This window comes from Chelonoidis abingdonii, chromosome 6 (genome assembly GCF_003597395.2).
Source record: "Chelonoidis abingdonii isolate Lonesome George chromosome 6, CheloAbing_2.0, whole genome shotgun sequence".
NCBI lineage: Eukaryota > Metazoa > Chordata > Testudines > Testudinidae > Chelonoidis > Chelonoidis abingdonii.
In genome coordinates, this window is record NC_133774.1 from 126673950 (window position 1) to 126689639 (window position 15690).

General features: G+C 53.0%; 1 protein-coding gene across 3 annotated transcripts in view; it reads left to right on the forward strand.

The window, feature by feature from the left end:
- The first annotated feature begins 5902 nt into the window (after positions 1 to 5902).
- Positions 5903 to 15690, forward strand: part of DGKQ (diacylglycerol kinase theta) — a 144833-nt gene continuing 135045 nt past the window's right edge. The window contains exon 1 of one of the 3 annotated variants that reach the window (XM_032767097.2): positions 5903 to 5957. The gene's annotated coding sequence lies outside the window, so the exon portion shown is untranslated. The other 2 variants (XM_075067398.1, XM_032767096.2) reach the window with 2 other exon arrangements.

Consider the following 15690-nt stretch of genomic DNA (forward strand, 5'->3'; position numbering starts at 1 on the left):
GCCCTGGAAGGTCAGGCCGCCGCAGCTGAGGGCACGAATCTGGGGGTGGGCTCCTACCCTGCATGGCAGCCACCAGGACTAGGTAGAGGATGCAGGGTAACCCCAGGCAGGGAAGGTTGTATAGGAGGTCCTCTGGGCACAGCTGTGTGGGGGTACCCTGCAGGGGGAGCTCCCAGGCAGGCAACACAGGGAATGTCCCAATGAAGGTGTAGGGGTAGACTGGCAGGGGTGGCCCTGGGGAAAGGGTCTTCTTACCTTCACACTGGTAGCTTCCTGGCAGGAGGTGGCCCCAGGGCAGTGTGCACAGGGAGTCACATGCAGGGTCTCTTAACCCTTTACATTCGGGTAAGACCTCCACTCCCTGGGCAATGGTGTTCAGGGAGCCGACAAGGGGGTCCGCAAGGAAGAGGAAATAGGAGAACCCAACGGCGGGGGGGTACCGTCAGGGGAACAACCGCAATGGGGGGATCCCCGGCAGGGGGTGTCCCAGGGAATGGTGGTATAAGGAGAACCCACTGGCAGGGGTCATAGGGGAGAAAGGTCACATCTGGGTAGTAGCCCACAGGCTTGTCCCAGGAAAGCGCAGGGGAGTAGGCCCAGGGGAAGGTGGGTAGGGGGTAGCCCGGAACAGCGTCCCTACCACGCACTGCAGCCGCAGCCCGCGAGGGGAGCGCCAGGTGGAGGCTGCCCGGGAGAAGGGCAGGGGGGGTTCCCTGGGCGGTCTCTTACCCTCGCAGCTGGTAGCCCAGCCAGGATGCAAAGCAGTAACCGGCCAGCGGGGCGTCCCCGAGGAGGACGTGGGATTGTTCTGGGAAGGTTGAAGGGGAACCGCAGGGCTGGCCACGCAAAATGAGGCAAACGAGGCAGCCACCTCAGGGCCAACTGGGGGGCGGGGCACTAAAGAACCCAGATATTAAACCTTTCAAAGTTGTGAAACAAGGTGCCTGAATGTTGTGGGCCGTCCCTTGGGAACCTGCCGCAGAGGAGCCCAGGGAAAGGCGCGTGGGGTGCCTTCTTCAGGTAGGGCGCACAGGGATAGCCCCCGGGGGAAAAGGGGAGAGAGGAACCTGCCTCCAGAGAGTGGCCCAGGTCTAGGCCAGGTGAAGCGGAAGGAGCCTCATCGGCAGAAGTGCCTCAGGAAAGCACACAGGGGAAGCCCAGGGATAATGGTGAATAGAGGTACCGCCACCCTAGGGGGGCAGCCAAGACAAGGTGCACGGGGTAGCCCCCAGGCACAGTCCGTTACCGCTAACTTTGGAGTAGCCGCCTAGCCTGGGCAGGTTTGCGACTGGAAGGCACACGGGGGGTAGCCCAGGGGAGATGGTCCGGGGTAACCTCGGGCAAGTGGGTCCAAGGAAGGTGGATAGGGGAACCCATGGAGAGGTGCCATATGTGAAAGGCGCACACAGGGAAGCCCCACAGCCAGGTCCGGGGGAAGCACGGGAGGTAGCCCCAGGGAAAGTGAGTAGGTTGCGCGCAGGGGGTGCCCAGGAAAGGCGAATAGGGTAATTGCAGGTAAGGGGGCCCTGGGTAGGGTGCAGTGAGGGGATGCCCGGGGGGGGGGTACTGCGGAAGGAACTCCGTGTGGGGGGTCCCCGGAAGGAATGGGCGGAGGGGGTGCCCGAGCAAGGGCACGGAGAGGCTCCTGGGGCGTGTCCCCAGGCAGTCGCTACCCCTACAGCACGGAAGCTACCGCCAGCCCCCAGATGGAAGTCGGTGCATAGCAGTGCAGAAGGTGCTCAGGTGGGTGCCCTAGTGGGTAAGGCGCGGGGAATTAGCCACAGGATGTGGGGGGGCCACAGGCAAGGGCACAAGGGAGGATCCCCGGAACTGAACAGAGGTGCCAGGGCAGGCACATGGTGGGGTGATTTCCCATGGGGGGAAGAGAGCCAGGGTAGCCTGGGCTTGAGGGGTGCCGTGGTCCTACCCTACGCACGGGTAGCCCAGCCAGCCCACCAGAGAGTGGTAGCAGCAGGGGCAAAGCGGGCAGGGGCGCCCCGGGGGGAAGTGAGAGGGCGGGCCCCGGTGTTCTCTTACACTCGCACTGGTACTCTAACCCAGCCAGCCACCCAGAAGAAGTCGATGGCAAGCAGTGGCAGAAGCGTGGCAGGGGGGTGCCCAAGGGGAGAGAGGACAGGGGGTGCCCAAGGAGAAGTAGCGCAAGTGGTTGGTTGATCCCCTAGGGGGAAATATCCTATCCGCTCGCACTGAGAGCAGCTCCGCCAGCCCCCAGAATGAAGTCGGTGCACAGTGGCAGAAAGCTGGGCCAGGGGGCGTCCCCTGGGGGAAGAGGCACGGGGGGTGACCCAGGGGAATCGGCGCAAGGGTGGGTGTCCCCAAGGGGATTTCCTTAACCCTCACGAGCAACAGGTAGCTCCGCACAGCCCCCAGATGAAGTCGGGAGCAAGCAAGTGGCAAACGGGGCATGGGCGCCCCGGGAAGAGGCAGGGGGTGCCCAGGGGAAAGGCGCAGGTGGTGTCCCAGGAGGAAATTCTTAACCCGCGCACTGGGAGCCCGCCGCCCCAGAGAAGTCGGTGCAGCATGTCAGACAGCGGGCAGGGGCGCCCCGGGGGAAGAGAGGCAGCGGTGGGCCCAGGGGAAGCGCAGGTGGTGTCCCCAGGGGGATTTCTGTACCCTCGCACTGGTAGCTTCCGCCAAGCCCCCAGAGATAGTCTGGTGCAGCAGTGGCAGAGCTGGGAGGGGCGCCGCCGGGAAGAGGCAGGGGGTCCGCAGGGAAGAGCAGGGTGGGCCCAGGGGGATTCGTTACCCTCCGCACGGTAGCTTGCCGCCAGCCCACCAGATGAAGGTCGGTGAGCAGCAGTGCAGAAGCGGGCTTGGTTCAGGGCTACCGCCGGAAGCCGGCCAGGCGCGCTAGAGCGGACCGGCGGGGCTGCCGACGGCCTCCGCCTGCCGCAGCTGCGGGCTCGAGGCCGGGCTTGCCCCCGGCGTGCCCGAGCAGAGCGCGGCCCGTCGCCATGTGCCTCCGCAGGCCTGGCCACGAATTAGTCACGGCGTCCCGGCCCGGCCGGGTCCGCCCCCCCCCGCGCCGCCGGGCCCCGGCCCCGAGGCTGCGCGCCGCCGCGCGTCCGCCCGGCCGCGGCCCGGGAGCGAGGGGCGTGCGCTCGCAGGCAGCGGCCCGCCGCAGAGCCGCCCCTCCTCCTGGGCCCGGGCCGCGGCAGCGCCGCTCCCCGAGCCTGAGCGGACAGCCCCGCCCGGCCGCCTTCGGCCAGCGGGAAGCGGGGTGCGCAGGGCGGAGAGCTCGCAGTGTTTCCCTCGCACCGGGGCGCAGTTCGTTCAGTGGCTTTCAGCCCCCTGCTCCACCACTCCCCGCCCTCAGGATTTTTCTCCTAAACCCCGCCCTAATCCCCCCCTCCACGCCAACCACCATCTGTCCCAGCCTGGAGCCTTCCCACACCGAACCTCCCCGTTTCTGAACCCCACACAGGAGCCTGCACCCCCCTTGCACCCCCCAACAGCCCTTGTCCCAGCCTGGAGCCCTCCCCCACAATCCTGAAACCCCCATTTCGACCCTCACAAGAGCCGCAACCCCCCCTTGCACCCAACCCCCGCCCAGACTGAGCCCTCCCCACACCGAAACCCCCAGTTCGACCCCTCAGGAGCCTGCATCCCCTACCGTCGCACACGCCAACCCCCTGCGCCAGCCTGAGCCTCTACCACAACTGAAACCCCATTTCGGAACCCCAACACAGGACCTGCAAGCCCCCCTTAAGCACCCCCACACCTTGTCCCAGCCTGGAGCCCAGCCCCCACACAACTCAACCCCCATTCTACCCCAGCAGTGGCAGAAGCTGGGGCAGGGGCTGCCCCGGGGGAAGAGGCAGGGGTGCCCAGGGGAAGGCGCAGCGTTGGTAGTTACGGACCCGCTCAGTGGCGGATAAGTGTCACGCTGATCCGCCTCGCCGCACTGCTAGGGTTAGGCAGGGTGGGCCGGGGGGTTGCGACATCATTTGGGTGGGGGTCACAGACCCCCGCACCCAGCCTACTCCCCACAGATGAAGTCCGTGCAGCACGGTAAGTGGCGCAGAAGCTGGGCAGCAGCGTGCTGCTGCCCAGGTGGAAGAGCAGGGGCAGGAGTTGGCGCCAGGCCGACCCGGGAGGACGGGCGGGCGAGGGCTCGGTGTCGGCCGTCCAGGGGGAGATTTCTTACCCTCGTGGCACTGGTAAGGAGCTCCGCCAGCCCCAGATGAAGTGGTAGCAGCAAGGGGGCAGAAGCTGGGGCGCGGGGTGCCCCAGGGGGACAGAGGCAGGTGGGGGTCTGCAGGGGAAGGTCGTGCTAGTGGGTGTCCGCCCAGGGGGATTTCTGGCTTGTATACCCTCTTTTCGAGACGAGAGCTCGATTTTGGCTGGGTCGCAAGTGAGCTATGGCTCTCGCAGGATGAAAGTGGTGGGGCATGCAAGGCAGAACCGACTGGGGCACCGTGGGGCGTGCCCCTGGTGGTGAGAGAGTGGCAGGGGTGCCCGCTAGGAGGAAGTGCGAGGGGTTGTGGGGTCCCCGCGCGCAGGGGGATTGGTTGAGATAGGTACCGTCAGTGTGTCAGAGTGTCTTGCTGGCAGCGCAGTCGCCTCGACAGATCTGTATGTCGTCGTGTGAGCAGTGGGGTGCAGAAGCCTTGGTGTTTGGGTCGGAGGTCATTTCACTGCAGGAAGACTCGGGTGAGCCCGCGCGTGTGGTAGTCGTTCGCTGAGCCGGGCTCAGCCGAGCGGTCGGGGCGCAGCGGGTCCTGCAACACGCCGCACAGCTGCGCGGCTCGCAGAGCACGGCGGCTCCCTGGTAGCGACTGCCGAGCAGCCGCAGCGGCGGCACGTCGCCAATGGCCCTGGCTGCTCGACGAGTGGCCCGGGCCTGCGGCACTGGAGTCAGTCACTCGCGTCCCTTGCGGGAGGGGTTTCGCGCGGGTTCCCGTGCTCCCGTATGGCTTGCCTCGCGCGGACGCGACGTTGACCCGCTTCTCGTGGAGTGACCTTGGGCGCGCGTCGCTTTCCTCCAGGAGCGAGGGGCGGCGCTTTCGCAAGGCAGGCTCCGCCTCTCTGTAGAGCGGCCGCCTCCTCGCGTGGGGTTCCGTTTAGCGGGGCCTGCGCGGCTATTGTGTTGAGTTCGCCCGCTCCACCGCAGCCTGAGGCAGGACAAGCCCGCGCCGGCCGCCTCCGGGCCATGCGGGAAGACGGGGTGCGCCAGGAGTGGAGGAAGCTCATCGAAAGTGGATGTATCTTCTTTCTCGGCTACGCGAATCGAGTAGTACCTGCGGGGCTTCGAGTTCGGCTATCAGTGGCGCGTTTGAGCCTCGGCTGCATGCTTCTGGCCAGAGCGGTACGCTCCCGTCCTCCGGATTATGTTCTGCGGCATAGTCGAAACCCCAAGGCCCTAATCCCCCCCTCGGAGGCACGCCACGCCCGACGATCGTGACCTCAGCCTGGAAGCTGCTTCTCGCGATCCTTGAAAGCAGGGCCTCTGTAATTCTTGACGGTCCCGACATTTGGCGCAGAGGAGCGCGGCATCACCCCCTGAGTGATGCGACTGCACTCCAATTCCCCTGGTCACTGCGGGAGCCCTGCGACCGACCACTGCCTGAAACTCCTCAGTGTTTCTGACCCACACAGGAGCCTGCACCCGCCACTGGCACCCCAAACCCCCTGTCCCAGCCTGGAGCCCTCGCCCCCCCCACCTGAAGCCCTCATTCTGACCCACCCAGGAGCCTGCATCCCCCTTCCCTTGCACCCCCAACCCCTGTCCCAGCCTGGAAGCCCTCTACCCCACCCTGACCCCTCATTTCTGACCCCAACCCAGGAGCTGCAACCCCTGCATGTTCAACCCCAACACGCTTGGTCCGCAGCCGAGCCTCCCCCACACCCTGAACCCTCATTTCTCTGACCCCACACAAGCTTCTGCCACTGCTGCACCGACTTCATCTGGGGGCTGGCGGGCTACCAGTGCGAGGGTAAGAGACTGCCCGGGGACACGCCCCCAGGAGCACTCCCCGTGCCCTGCCTCGGGCACCCCCCCGCACCTTCCTCCGGGGCACCCCCCACCCGGGTTACCTTCCCGCAGTACCCCCCCCGCCGGGCTCCCCTCACTGAACCCTACCCCAGGGCACCCCTTACCTGCAAATTCCCCTATCCGCCTTCCCTGGGACACCCCCTGCCGCGGCAACCCCTACTCACTTTCCCCTGGGGCTACCCACCCCGTGCCTTCCCCCGGACACTGGCTGCTGGGGCTTCCCTGTGTGCGCCCTTTCCATAGGCACCTCTACCAATGGGTTCCCCTATCCACCTTCCTTGGGACACCCCTTGCCCGGGTTACCCCGGCCATCTTCCCCTGGGGCTACCCCCCGTGTGCCTTCCCCAGGACACACCCTGCCCAGGGCTGGCGGGCTACCAAAGTAAGGGTAACGGACTGTGCCTGGGGCTACCCCCGTGCACCTTGTCTTGGGCCCCCACTGGTGGCAGGTACCTCTATTCACCTTTCCCTGGGGCTCTCCCCTGTGTGCTTTCCCTGAGGCACCCTTTGCCGATGGGTACTCCTATCCGCTTTCCCTGGGGCTACGCCTGGGCACTCTCTGGAGGCAGGTACCTCTATCCACCTTCCCCCGGGGCTATCCCTGTGCGCCCTACCTGAGAAGCCCCCACGCGCCTTCCCCTGGGCTCCCTCTGCTGGCAGGTTCCCAGGGACGGCCCACAACATTCGGCACCTGAGTCCAAAACTTTGAAAGGTTTAAATTCTGGGTCCTAGTGCCCCGCCCCCCCCCCAGTCTGGCACCTGAGGTGGCTGCCTCAGTTTGCCTCATGGTAAGGCCAGCCCTGCGGGTTCCCCTATCAACCTTCCCCAGAACAACTCCCACGTACCCTCCTCGGGACGCCCCCGCTGGCAGTTACTGCTATGCATCCTGGTGGGCTACCAGTGCGAGGGTAAGAGACCGCCCGGGAACCCCCCCTGCACCTTCCCCCGGGCAGCCCTCCACCTGGGCTACCCCCTCGCGGGCTGGCAGGCTAGCAGTGCGAGGGTAAGGGACCATGTCCAGGGCTACCCCCTACCCACCTTCCCCTGGGGCTACTCCCCCTTGCGCTTTCCCTGGGACAAGCCCTGCTGGGACTACCCCATGTGCACCTTTCCCCTAGGCACCCCTGCCAGTGGGTTCTCCTATCCACCTTCCCTGGGACACCCCCTGCCGGGGCTACCCCATATGCGTTGTTCCCCTGGGTACCCCCGCCGTTGGGTTCTCCTATCCATCTTCCTTGGGACACGCCTTGTCGGGGCTACCCCTGAACACCATGCCCAGGGCTGGCAGGCTACCAGTGTAAGGGTAAGAGACCACTGCCTGGGACATCCCTGTGCACACTGCCCTGGGGCCACCTCCTGCCCAGGAAGCTACCAGTGTGAAGGTAAGAGACCCTTCCCCAGGCCACCCCCTGCCCAGATCTACCCCTACACACCTTCCTTGGGACATCCCCTGTGTGCCCTGCCCTGGGGCTACCCCCTGCCAGGGTACCCCCACACAGCCTGTGCCCAGAGCACCTCCTATACAACTTCCCTGCCTGGGGTTACCCCTGCATACTCTACCTAGGCCTGGTGAGCTGCCAGTGCCAGGGTAAGAGACCCCTCCCCAAAGCATCACGTGCCCCTGCCTGAGGCGACTGACCTTCCCCAGGGCTGGAAGGCTACCAGTACCAGGGTAAGAGTTTTCCTCAGCCTGGTTGTGTGTGTGTGTCTCGCATTGTTGGTGGAGCCTGCCTCTTCGCCCGCTTGCCCGGAGTCCTCATCTGTGAGTGTTTCATGAGGGCAGAGGGCTGCTCACTCACACCCTTCCCAGGGCTTCAGCCTGTCTGTTTCTAACTGGGGTCTGCTCCGTTTCTCACACTCTTTCTCTGTGGTGTGTTCACGTCTCGGAACATCTCTTCCAAGAGGGTGCCTCTTTATACACCTCATTTGGGCCTGGGTGACTCTACAAGTTATTTGAAAGCCTTGCTTTTTTGGTGTCATCTTGTGTCAGTTATAACTTGGTAAGATTCAGGTGTCTAGCCTTTAAAATGTGTGAGTGCCCCAACTGGATTGATTTCCTCAAAGTTCCTGCTCTGTATATGCTCGGGCTCAGCCAGAAATTACAAGCTTGATGGGTGAGGGTGGAAGGAAAGATCACTCTGAAATTCTCTGGCCTGTGCCCTGCAGGTGGGCAGATGACATGATCGTCCTGACCTTAAAAATTGTGCGTTCTACCCTGTTAAATGCTATAGCAACATTGTCATGATTCAGCCTTGCTCATATCCATGTTCAGTAACAATGGGTGTGTCAATTGCTAAGGGACAAGGGTCACTTTCTGTCTGCGATGAATGATGTGCTTGGAAATCAGATATAGTTGAGCAATCTTGTAATTTTGGGGGTGGTGGTCAGCATTTGCCTTTTGCTAAGCATGGATGTATCACTCTCTAGAAAAGGTTCCCAAATGCTGTGGCACTGTGTAGGCAACTTTCTGGGAACCTTACCCGGGCACCTAATGTGCAGATAAATGTATATAGAACTTGTGTGGCTTAAAAAAAAAAAAAAAAAAAGTCCTAAAGCTAGAGGGGATCAGCTAGTTGGGTTCCTTGGGAAGCTGTCTGTGACCAGCGTCAATAAGATAGTCCTTCAGAGATGGAAGGCAGAAAAGGACATAAACCTCAGCTTGTTTTAATGCAATATACTACAAAGACTTGCATCATTTTAAAAAAAAATTATCGGATGCTCTTCCCCATTCCATCCTTTTACAAAAAATATCTTCTGTTATTGGCAGCCTTGCAGTTTTATCTTCTATCGTTTTCTCCTCTCATTCCCTAAAGCTAGTAGCTATTGTAATACTGATCTGTAAAATCAGCTAAGAGAGCTTCTAGGACCCGACACCCGCCCCCACCCCTTCATTAACATAAAGAAAACTTAGAACTGTAGCTTTGGGTGGTTATATTGTGTTTCTGTGGGAGAAGTAACTGACAGGTAGTCTCATAGGGTACGTCCAGACTACCTGCCGTATCGGTGGGTAGCGATCGATTTAGCGGGGATCAATTTATCGCGTCTCATCTAGACGCGACATATCGATCCCTGAACGTGCTCCCCGTTGACTCCCGAACTCCACTGGAGGGAGCGGCGGTAGTGGAGTCAACGGGGGAGCCACGGACGTCGATCCCGCGCAGTGAGGTCGGGAGGTAAGTTGGAATAAGATACTTTGACTTCTGCTACGGTATTCCCGTAGCTGAAGTTGCGTTTCTTACATCGACACTCCCCTCTAGTGTAGACCAGGCCATAGACTTGTGAGCTGAATCTCTCTGCATTTGAGAGATGGCAAATCAGGGGGCTCTGGGCTTCGTTTTTGAGATATCGAGGGGCTGCGCTGTCAGTGTCTTTCTTTTAACTTGTGAAACTATAAACAAAAATGTAGTTTCTCACAAAATAAAGCAGGCCTTGGATAACAGTTGTGTAGCCTGAGTATTTATGACAGCTAGCGTGGTTTACTGGGTGCTGTAGGGTGAAAGAAGGAGCAAGCTGAATTCAGCAGAAGCCTCTGTGTTCTTTTACCTGGTGAGGGACAGTCTTGTGAGAATGGAAATTGTTGTCTTAAAGTTGTGCATTTCCATATGATGAAAAATTTTCTATAAAAAACTTTGAGTTAGAAATAACACTGCAGTCCAGAAAAGGTTGTATTTTGTGAGGAAAACAGAATTATAAGAAACCAAGTTTATTACTTAATTTTTACAACCAAGGAGAAGACTTTAACTTTCTAGAACTTGATTTATTTATATTGTCTTGTACTGGAAGGTTTTGCTAGATAGCTTAAAAAAAAGGAAGATAATCATCTTAAATCAGTCTTTCTCTTGGAATTATGAAAATGTTCAGCTGCCTGTTTTGCACTTCTGAGTTTCAAAAAGCTTTGATGTGTCAATGTCTGAGAAGAACAGGAAGACTTCAGTCCATACTGTTGATTTCATTCTGCACCGAAAAAAATAGGAAAAAAAAAAAAAGAAAAAAAGAGAGAGAACCTGTTGTGGAGGCTTGAAAGTGAACTACTGCTCAAAGATTTGATACACATGTGCGGCAGTGTACTTAATGTACTATGCTCTAATTTGAAAACTGCACTAATAATCTGGTATTCCGGTCATCTGTGAAGTCTGTCAGGTTAGAAATCCTGAACACTATTTATCAATGCCATTGTGTAATTGACCTATGGCATATAGGAGTGCCCTGCATTGTGCCCTTAAGAGGTGTGTATTATTTAATCTTTTGCTTAAAAAAAAAAAGTCCAACAGGATTTGAAAGTTGCACTTGACACACATCAGTCTGAAGACCTTGTCTCTGCTAGTCAAGGAGAAAAAAAAGTGTGCTGTCATATCCCACATGCCTTCACTTTAAAAGAATAAACTAGTAGTTTGTTGTTCGTACGCATTGTATTTAACAATTACAATTTCTATTAGATTTTTTCCAAATACTTTATTACTGAGCAAATAATATAAATAATTATTAGATGTGTTTTACTGGTATTTGACGAATATACTTACAGCTCTCTAGCTAGTCACATAACACAAAAAATTGTCAAATTGTTGAATGATTACTGGTGAAATTTCTTGAATGTTCTTAGGTGACTAGTGCTTAGTAATCCTCTACTTCATACCTTAGCAAAAGCAAAGAAAAAAAAAATTTTTTTGAGAAGGAACTTGATCAACTTAACCCAAACAAACCCAGTGAGGATAAAATTGCAAACTTCAGGACAATCAGCCTGATAGTGAGTGAGTGTGTGTATAAAAAACCATCATTGGATGAATTTGTGGTTGAAGTGAATTCAGTGTATTCCTAGTCAAATGAAAGATTAGGCAGATGCAGTTACCTCCTTTTCTCTGTGGCGATAATGTGGGTGTAGAGACAGCCTACAATCCAGCTGATCCTTTCTGTTATTTAGACACTTCTAATAAATACGTATAAGCTTAAAAATCAGAAGCTGTTTCCTAACTTTAATGAGTTTACAGTGCATAAGGTTGTGTAGTGGTTTCTTTTCTAACTCTCCATTTTCAGCAGCTCACAGCTTTCTGAAACTTTCACCCTCTGTGATGAAGTTCTGTATACTTGGTTTCTGTTCAAAAGTAATTTTTTTTTTCAAGTTTGAGCAAAATTAGTGGTGGTGTGTTTGAGTATTTAAAAAGAATACACTTTTCCCTTTATGAATCCAAACACAGTTCTTCAACCTTTTATAATTGGAGCATCTTTATAGTCTGAAGGGCTAAGGGTTGAAATTTAATTATGTGACACAAGTACAACTCTTTGAAAATCATATGCTCCACATACATTGTCCACTGGAGTTCTCACTGAATTTGTAACTTTTGCAACTAAGGAAGGTTGTCTCTGTGGTTGTTTTTACCTCAGCCAAGCAGACAAATAATATTCAGACCCTTAGATACATGACTTCTTGGCCCACACTCTCCAAAGCCTGGACAGTCATTAGTTTTTATGACAAACTCCTTTGTTGACTGTACTGAGTGAGAGTTATACCTTATCAGAGGTGGGGAGGGAGAGGTAGTTTAAGTCATGTCTACTATTTTTTCATTTTGTCCCTTTTAAAAAAAGTAAAGTATCTTTCTTAATATGTAAAGTCTTCCATATGTAATGAACAGGGTCAGAATTGCAGTATATGCATGTCTCATCAACAATGCAAAGTACAACCAATTCATTGTTTACTCATTGTTTATATTTTATAGTTAGGAGTTTTTGAAGATTTCTTCCTACCTCAAATATTTCCCTCTGCAGTGCTTCTCTTCACAATAGCATTAAAGCCTCTTTTATTGGCTTGAAAATAATCAACATTTAGAGGTAGAGGAGCTATAGGTTTGTGTGGCTCTCAGATACTTCCATTGCTGCAAACCTCTGTAATACAAACTTTAGTTCAATTGGTTTTATTTTAACCAAATTTGAAAATATATATTAGGTTAAGAAATATGATAAATGAGCTTTAGAGGGAGGGAAGACATTAGCTTAAAATTAAACGTAATTTCATGGTTGTATTTTTGGGTGCATAAGTGTTTCACTAAACTTTTTAGTGATAGCTTACGGTGTATGAATGTAGGTGTTGGTTAAAATTGGTGTGCTTTTTTGGACAAATACTGCATTCATTTTATTTGGACAGTAGCTACTGCAAGTGAAATGATACTGTAGAACGAGGGTAGGCCAACCTATGGCACGGGTGCCGAAGGCGGCACGCGAGCTGATTTTCAGTGGCACTCACACTGCCCAGGTCCTTGCCACCAGTCCGGGGGGCTCTGCATTTTAATTTAATTTTAAATGAAGCTTCTTAAACATTTTAAAAGCCTTATCTACTTTACATACAACAATAGTTTAGTTATATACTACAGACTTGTAGAAAGAGACCTTCTAAAAACGTTAAAATGTATTACTGGCACTCGAAACCTTAAATTAAAGTGAATAAATGAAGATTCGGCACACCACTGCTGAAAGGTTGCCGACCCCTGCTGTAGAAATTAGTCTAGCTTTTGTGTTTTCAGGCTTTGTATTCTGAGTAGATCACACAAAATGACGCTAAGAAAACTTCATAGAAGCACAACTCCTGTAGTGCTTGTTTGTCTTTTGATCTGCCTTTACATTGTCTGAAAACATGAGATTCTTGCAAAATAAGATGTAATCTTTGGATTGAAAGTAGAAATGTATAACATAAACAAAGCTAAGTAACACAGCTGTAAAAAGGCTTTTCCTTGAGAATCTTTTGTGGTTCTGATCTGATCATATGTCTGTCTGTCGTGTGTGTTCTATTACTACACTTGAATTTGGAGATGTCTGCGCAGCATCTCTACAGCAACCCAGAAATGCACATTCCATGCATCTTTTGGTTGGGGTCTGACTACCTCCCAACTTCTGTGTGTAACTGGAACCCACACAGGAAGGGTGTGTGGTTGCTCTGAGTCTTGGGTTTGGTTTAGAGCCGGGAGCTAGACGAACAGGGTCTTTGTTTCCTCAGAGATGCAGAGGTGGTGCTAGAAGAAAGGAAAAAAGTGAAGATGTCGTAAACAGCCTAAGCAGACTTCGGATCCCTAGCTAATTTCCTCCAGGGGACAAGCACTTGAAATTCCCCAAGTGGGGGCATAGCTTAGTTGTGAGAAAAGCAAATGTGCTGAGAGAGCTCCAGAAAGGAAGGTTTAACATTCACAATTACAGAGCACTAGACATTTTCTCTGTGGCTGGCAAGCTTTGACACGTTTCTCGTCCATATTTAAACTAAAAATAAAAGCTACAAATGGGCAAAACCAAAGTAAAATCTGAGAGATTACTTTTTTGAAGCCACCTGCTTCCGTCCCACAGACAGCTTGAATTTTCTAGACCCATTTCAGCAGCTAAAACAGTACACAGGGAATGCTTCTATCTTAGAGCCTTCCACCTCTAAGATGGAAACCATTCAAACCTGCTGGACCCAAAGTTCCACACATTGGATTCAAAGATAGGAACCATAAATATTAAGTTATTGGGTATGTATAATAAAATGGGAAAAATAGAAATATAGCTTGCAACACAATGGAGTAGCAGTCGCTACAGGAGGGGGTAAAACAATGGAGATTGGAACTTTAATGAGTAGACTCATGAAACTATTTGGAACTCCTGTCAGATATAAAAATACCTGTCTTCAGAGATCTTGGGGGAAAATACTTGGAGCTACCGACTGACATTGCGAAAGACATAATTCCATATTTCTTGGGCCTAGATCTGAAGGAAGATCCAGTTTATCCTGAAGGGAATTTCGAACTTTCTTTCTATTACCTGCCCCCACAGACAATCTAGTAATAATTGAGAGAGAATTGTAATTGTCGCACTGAACAATGCAAAGGAAAGGAGAAGAATTTTGCAAACAGAAAGGAAGGAGCTAATGTTATTGAAGGATACGCTGAAAGTTGTTGGATTCTTTGCCCAAATACAATTCAAGGAGCTCAACAGTGCAGACAGTAACTTGCTATAGAGGGCATTTGTGCAGTGGGTTCGTACAAAATGTTACATTTTGCATTCAAATAAAACCATCTTTTTTCTGAGTTATTACCTCTACAGATCAGTTTGTGAAAAAAGATTAAAGACCAACAAAGTGGGACGCTGCTCACTCCAGATTTTAGAGTGGACTAAAATCCATAAGTATGCAGGGCCGGCTTTAGGAACTGTGGGGCTCGATTCGAATACCCGGCTGTGGTCCGGGTCTTTGGCGGCACTTCGGTGGTGTGGGGTCCTTCACTCGCTCTGGACCCCCTGCCGCCGAAGACCTGGAGTGAGTGAAGGACTCTGTGCTGCCAAAGTCCCGCCGAAGGCCCAGACCGTCAACGAGTATGTGTAAAAAAAAAAAAAGTATGTGTAAAGCTCTAGACAGGTTCAGGTGGTAAATGCAGCTGGCAAAAAAAAAAAAAAAAAAAAAAAAAAAAAAAAAAAAAAAAAAAATTAAAAAGCGCCTAAGGCCCGGGGCACTCTTAGGTGCGGGGCCTGATTCCGGGGAATTGGGGGAATCGGCCTAAAGCCAGCCCTGCAAGTATGTTTGCATGAGAAGGCCACTTCTTGTTCCTTGCAGTCTTCTTTTTCAGAAGAGTTGTAGTCTATTGTGTCTTCCACACTGGAGTTTTATATCTCCCCCTTACTGCGGGCCAAATCCTGCAGTCCTCACTCTGACAAATACTCCATAGACTTCAGTGACCACTCGATTTGAGTAAGAACTGAATGAAGGATTGTGTTCCAGATTTCTTAACTCCCCAGCATGGTGATGCTTGCTGCATTCTGTGACCTCATTTCCTAACTTGCTGACTTCTCCGTGTAACTTCTCACAGATTCTAATTGCCCCAGTCATTCTCTGTCCGGGCATAATCCGACTGTCCTTGTGCTCAGTAGAAAGAGTCCTGTTGCCTGCAATGGCAATTGAATCAGGCTTTCAGTTTCTGTCATTAAGAAGTAGATTAATGATGGCTCCTTCTTGGATCATATCTACTTTCTGGGTCAGTCTGCTATTCATGGAGTTGAAGGCCAGAAGGGACTGTTAGATCATCTAGTCTCACATCCTTATCACAGGCTCTTAAATTTTTCCCAGTTACTCCTGTGTTGAGCCCAGTAACCTATATTTGGCTCAAGCATATCTTCCAGAAGGGCACCCAGTCTTGATCTGAAGACCTCAGGAGATGGAGAATCCACCACTTCCCTTAGGTGTTCGTTCCCATGTTTAATCACCTTCACTGTTAAAAGATAGTGCCTTATTTCTGATTTCAGTTTGCATGGCTTCATTGTGCAGCCATTGGTCTGGTTCTGCCTTTCTCTGCTACATTAAAGAGACATTTAGTGCCCAGTATGTTTTCCCTGTGAAGGTCATTATACACTGAAATCAAGTAACCTCTCAATCGTTTTGATAAGCTAAAGAGCTCGAGTTTTTAACCCGCTGTTCAGAACTGTCTTCCATGTTTTAATATCTCTTTCATTAACCCTGTGCACATAAGTGAAATTGCCTTGTCATGGTATAAACCCCCACTCTGAACCTTAGCGTCCAAAAGATGGGGTACCAGCATGAAATCCTCTAAGCTTAATTACCAGCTTAGAACCTGTAGTGCTGCCACCAACCAGGAATTCCAGTGCCTGGTACACTCTGGTCCCCCCAAAACCTTGCCCGGGGACCCCCAAGACCCAGACCCTCTGGATCT